Here is a 6,760-nt window from a genome sequence, read left to right on the forward strand (position 1 = left end):
GGTACAAAGTTAGCCTTGTGGCAAAAGGTTATACCCAACAAGCAGGTATAGATTATAGGGAAACCTTTTCAACAGTAGTAAGGTTTTGACTCAATTCGTCTGATTCTGACCATAGTTGCTTATATGAATTTGGAACTCTATCAAATGGACGTTAAAATAGCTTTTCTCAATGGAGAACTAGATGAGGAGATCTATATGGATCAGCCAATTAGTTTTGTGGCCGATGGTCAAGAGCGCAAAGTATGCAAGCTCAAATGGTCCATCTATGGCCTGAAGCAATCATCTAGACGGTGGTATCTTAGATTCCATCAAGCTATTCTTTTGAATGGTTTTACAATGATCGAAGAAGACCATTGTGTTTATGTCAAACGGTCCAAGGGGAGTTTCATCATTTTGTCATTGTATGTTGATGATATATTGTTGGCCAGCAATGATAAGGATATGATAGTCGCCACCAAAGGGTGGCTGCCCTCCAACTTTGAGATGAAGGACATGGGTGAGCCAGACTACATTCTAGGAGTTAAGATCTTTAGGGATTGATCAAAGAAACTTCTAGGTTTGTTGCAACAAGCCTATATAGAGAAGGTTCTTGAACGCTTTCAGATGTATGATTATAAACCCATTGACAATCCTATTACTAAAGGCGAGAACTTGTGCCTAGAAATGTGTCCTAAGACTCAAGGTGAGAAAGAAAAGATGACCCGTGTTCTTTATGCTAACGCCATAGGTAGCCTGATGTATGCTATGATGTGTACTTGGCCAGACATATGCTATGCACTTGGCTTGGTCAGTAGATTCCAGTCTAACCCCGGACAAACCCATTGGAAAGCAGTCAAGAGGATATTAAGATACCTCAAAGGAACCATAGATTATGTACTTTGCTATCAGGGTTTGAATTTGCGTCTTGTTGGATATAGTGATGTCGATTGAGGTAGTGACCTAGATGAGCGCAAATCGACATTTGGATATGCTTTCTTGCTTAATAACGGTGCCATCACTTGGAGTAGCAAGATACAACCATGTATAGCGTTATCGACCATGGAGGCCAAGTATGTAGCTTGTTCTGCAACAGTTTAGGAAGCTGTTTGGTTGAGGAGATTCCTTCAGCATCTTGAAAGTCACAGATGCTCTAAATCATGTGATGATTCATTGTGATAGTATAGCAACTCTTGCTTATGCTAAGGACCCCAAATATCATGGGAAGACCAAACACATTAACATAAGATATCACTACATTGGAGACATGGTTGCGCAAAAAGAGGTGATCCTAAAATACATTTCTACTAGTCAAATGATTGCAAATCCCTTGACAAAGCCTATCGCTAGAGGTGCTTTTCGGACTCATGTTAGGAGTTTGGGGCTGCATATAATGTAATTGTTTGTTATTCAGTTGACGATTGTTGTACTCTTTTGGGATATTTATTTATTAATGCATATGATGTTATTCATTATTTGTTTTTTTTTTTTTTTTGGAAGACCAAACATATTGACATAAGATATCACTACATTGGAGACATGGTTGCGCATAAAAAAGTGGTCATAAAACACATTTCTACTAGTCAAATGATTGCAGATCCCCTAACAAAGCTTATTGCTAGAGGTGCATTTCAAACTCATGTTAGGAGTTTGGGACTGCATAGAATGTAATTGTTTATTATTCAGTTGACGATTGTTGTACTCTTTTGGGATATTTATTTATTAATGCATTTGATGTTATTCATTATTTGTTTTTGTTTTTTTTTTTTTGGAATTATCATATGGCATATTGGTTAATACACACAATTACCATGTAATTGGTTCCATGGTATGAAAGGTATGTCAATAGGTTTAAATTGGCTCACTCATATAAGCAATCGCCTCTGGCGCTTAGGTAGCGACCTGAGATGAGACAGTGTCTTTTGATACTTATGTAGCAAGTAAAGGTAGTTGACACAAACAAATATCGCCTTAGTTGAAGCTAAGATGATGTCTATAGTATTGTTTAGACCATGCATGAATAACTGGATGTGAGACCTTAATTTGGCGCCTAAGATGGTGAGCAAATGAATGACTCGGGCTAGGCGCTTGTGTAGCGACTAGAATAAGATATGTACAATTTATTTAGTTTAGACATACGCTCTTTTGTTTTTTTTTTTTTGAAAATAGAACTTAATTGTAACATGTATTTCATACTACATGTGCTTGATTCGACCAAACTGAGGAGGTGAGTGAATCGATCCCTACTTCCTCACCATGAGAGTCCCACAAGTCATTTTTCATGACTATATATATTTTGTGCCCTTGTTGACTTTTAACTATGTCGTAAGACGGAGGTCTTTATGTCTGCTACTCTAGTATGTTGCCTATGACTATGATTGATGCAGTCTAAAGGGGCATAACTGGGAAAGCGATTGGGCCAAAGTTGAGTGGCATGAGTGCGAAGGGAAGACTATTTGATAACACATCCCTGAGTGTATTCACTATTAACATATTAAGGCTCGATATGATAATAGCGACATAATCGTGAATACATCACGGTAATTTATGGGTAGGTCAAGCATTATTTTGAGTTAACTCAAGAGGGATTAGAGATGTTTGATCTGATGTGCTCGAATGTGTCTAAGGCATAATGAGAGAGTTTTTTTTAGGGATGTTGCTGTGCTGGTCTTTTGATAAAGATTTGGTATAGTGCTCCCACCCTTCTTATGCAGGTGTAGTCGGTGGTCACACGATCAATTTGCAAGTATGAATAATGAAAAACACATTTGAGAGATGCATGACCGGGTCGTGCCCATTGTGTGCGAGTGGGAGATGTTGAAAATAAAAGGGGCGTCACATAGGCACGCCCCTACGTATACAAAGCCAGGTGATACAACACCTGACTTGTAAGTAGGAAATTGACGTTGTCAGTTATTCTAAAAACAAAATTGCTCTCTTCATCTAAGTGGGTGATGCTATAAATACTCTCCTATTGAATAGGCTGAAAGATGAATGAAACAAAAATATAGAAAACAACTCTCTCTCAATATATTTTTCATTGGTGCTCTTAGACTGAGGATTCTGTGAATATTACTCCAGTAATTTCTAGTAGTGTATTCTATCACTGGGAAAATGAAGAAATTCATTGGAGAATCACGTGGAACCATATTTGATTGCAGTGCAAATAAGGTACTATTCTATTTCGCTGTGCATAATTAATATTTCTAACGCATGGCGTCCATGACCCAGCATGACCAGCACCTCCACTAGCTGTACCTGTACTGTACATGGCCTAGCCGTCCATGGTACAACAGCTTTACAACCATCCCCAGATGAGCGTTGTCATCCGTCATTCTCAACTGTCTTCGCTGGCAACCACCCAACTTTCTCTCCCAAGAACTTCCTTGAACGTCATCTTCAGACACTTCTCCTCATGTCAGGCGTGGCCAACCCTCGTTGTATCTTTGAGGGTGAGGCTCTTCTCCGAAGGATGAACCAATATGGGTTTTTTTATGAAAGTTTGAATATGCTCGATTATGTCTTGGCCCTAATCGTGAAAGACAAGGCCATTCTCTGGCTAATCCAGTTCTTGAGTTCTACGACATCCTTCTTACATATCAGATTTAATGTATTTCTTTTGTTCTATTTGGATCTTAAAAAAAAAAAAAAAAAAACTAGAAAAAGGAAAAGAAAAGAAAAGAAAACCGAAAAAGGGGCCAAGTTGCCCATATTATTTTGGCTCATTTTGTTTGGCATTTGTTGTATTGTTTAAAACTTAGGCCCATTTTAGCCCATGGTTGGTTATTATTTTGGCCAGTTATTCGGCTTTTATGGTATTGTTTAAAATCCATGCCCATTTGAGCTCATAGTTGGCTATCATTTTGATCATTTGTAGGCAAAATTTATTTGGCATTTGTGGTATTGTTTAAAAAATAGGCACATTTCAGTCCATAGTTGTCTCTCCTTTCAACATTTTGTTTGCTTTCATTTTGGCTTATAGTTGGTCCTCTTTGGCATATTGTGATCTAAGGCGCATCTCCGATTATCGTCGCCGACCGCCTCTAGCTACTACCATTTCGAGCAACAAAAATGAAAAATAAAAAATAAAAAATAAATAAAGAAAAATCAAACTCAAATTTCCATTATCTTCCACCTTGAGTTTGATGGGATGCTATAATATATTAGGGAATTTTACTTTAGAGATTTGTTGTAATTGATTGTAATATTCTATAATGATAGTTGATGGTATTCAAATCACATTGATTTGATTACCATATTTATCCACCCCAATTCTCTTATAAATAGGAGTATCATGTATTGTAAAAAGATTAAGTGAATAAGAATATAATATAGCCTTGGGACTTTATCTTATAGACATAGGTTATAGACCGAACCACATAAAATCTCATATATTTATTTCTATTTATTCCATTATTTGTTTATTTTTCTATTTCATTATTAATTTTTTTTTGTCCCCAAGAGGTAACTCAATTGGTAGAGCTACAATATTTATCCACCCCAATTTTTTTTTGTCCCCAGGAGATAATATTGGAATGAAGAAGCTCAATTAATATTGGAATGAAGAAGCTCAATTCCAACTCAAACTCCCATGAATCCTGATTTATCTCTACAAGATAATTGTTCAGGTTTATCTTTACATGATAGCCGTTGAAGGTTTATCTCTACACGATAGCGGTTGAGTTTTATCTCAAGTCTGAATTCTCAAATCAACTCAAATAAAGAGAACTAATCCAAGCTTATAAATAGGTCCCTACATAAGGTACAAAAACAACTTGCATAATTTACTATTTTCTGATACCCTTTGTGATCTACCGTGAAGAAAACTCTTCTAACAGGAGTCATTGAGAAAGTGATCTCTAGCATGATTAAAGTTGTATAAAAATGGACAATGGTTGAAGATAATGTGAGACATTATGAGTGGTGTAAATTGATGAGATTATAGTCATGTGGTTGAACAAGTTGATTGAAAAGGCTCATGATTACGTAATAATAATAAGCTCCTAATCGTCAATTCCAATTCCTGTTAGTGTTCAGATTAGGAAATTCAATGATTATTTATTTGAAATTGTATACAAACATTTTCCATTTTACTAAACAATTTCTAAATGGAGAACATTTCCCTAATCAGAATGATTAAATATATTCCGGGCAGTACCCCCGTGTCCCAATTTTTATTTATTTTATTTTATTTTATTTATTTATTATACTTATGTTTCAATTTGGAAGCTGAATTTTTGCAAAATAGATAGGTGGTCCTCTTTTCGGTTATGGGCATCTATTGCTCACCTAATATGGCTGCCTAATAAATATGGATTATTGGAAATGGTGCATAATTTGAGATTTTTTTTTTTTACATGAATTTGAGATTATATGAAAGGGAGAGGTTTTATTTTTTAATTCATATTAGAATTTATAGATGTAATGATGTATATGTTGTCATATAATGAATATATTATTACGTCATTTAAAATTTTAAATGACGTGACACTATTTATACGGTTTGATATATTAAAACAAAAAGGGAAACTTTACTTACCCCATGAACTTTTGCGCCTTTTGCAAACATCCTCCGACGTTCAAAATTTCTCCACTTTAGTGTAGCAAACTTTAATTTTCCTCTACTTTCCCCATTTTGTTAGAATTTTCTGTTTTTATTAAAAAAAATACCCTTAGTTTTTATTAAAAAATAATTATTTAACAAAAAAACTCTTGACATGTGGGTTCACCGGTAGATCTAATCCACCTGTATTGTGACTCACGGGTCATAATTAAAAAATAAATAAAAAAAAAAAAAAAAAAGACAGTGTGTAGGTCACCAAATGACCCGCCGTAGGTCACAACTTGTGACCTACGGGTCACCAAAGGGTCACCCACCGTGGGTCACAACTTGTGACCCATGGGTCACCAAGTGACCCAACGGAGGGTCACTTGTGACCCACCGGGGTCATCATGGTGACCCACAGTGAGTCACAACTTGTGACCCGCAGTGGGTCATGGGTCTTTTTTATTTTAAAATATAATAATAATAATAATAATTTTTTATTTATAAATAAGGGTATAAAGGTCTTTTACTTATTTCAGTGTTTGATTTATTCCAAAACAAAAATTTGATACACCAAAGTAAGAGATTTTGAATGCTAATGAGGTGTTTGCAAAAGGCGCAAAAATTTATGGGATAAGTGAAGTTTCCCCAAAACAAAATCTTAACCATCTTTTCATAATTTGCAGCCATTAACACATGTTGTAAGCAAGAGTAGCCAATATTAAAGTTTGGATATTTTATTAGGTGAAATATAAATTTATTATCCAAATAATCGCACATTTTCAATTTATTCTATCTAGACTTTTAACTTTTAAAATTTTTCTTATTTTTTATCCTCGCGTTCAAAATTGTCTAAAATCATTTATAAATGAGAAATGTTAAGTGTCAATAAGTTTTTTATATTTTGTTCATATTCTCTTACAAATTTAATAGATTAATCATTAAATTTGTGAGGTCTACCATTAACTTATGTGAGATTCACATAAGTCCGTAAATTTAATGGTTGATTTGTAAGAAAAAATGAGCTAAATATGAGGGAAGAAAAAAAGACTCCTAACATTTCTTTTTACAAATAAGAGTGATAATTCATCGGATTTGAATTGTATCGAAGTATGTGTATAAGACTATACAAGTCAATCATAATTTAGTTAAACAAGTTAAATTTCTTAACAATAATTTGTTAATTTTATATATGTTAAGTTTGTGAGTCGTATAAAAAATTACTAGTTCTCATATGGT

This window comes from Corylus avellana, chromosome ca1 (assembly GCF_901000735.1).
Source record: "Corylus avellana chromosome ca1, CavTom2PMs-1.0".
NCBI classification, from domain to species: Eukaryota; Viridiplantae; Streptophyta; class Magnoliopsida; order Fagales; family Betulaceae; genus Corylus; species Corylus avellana.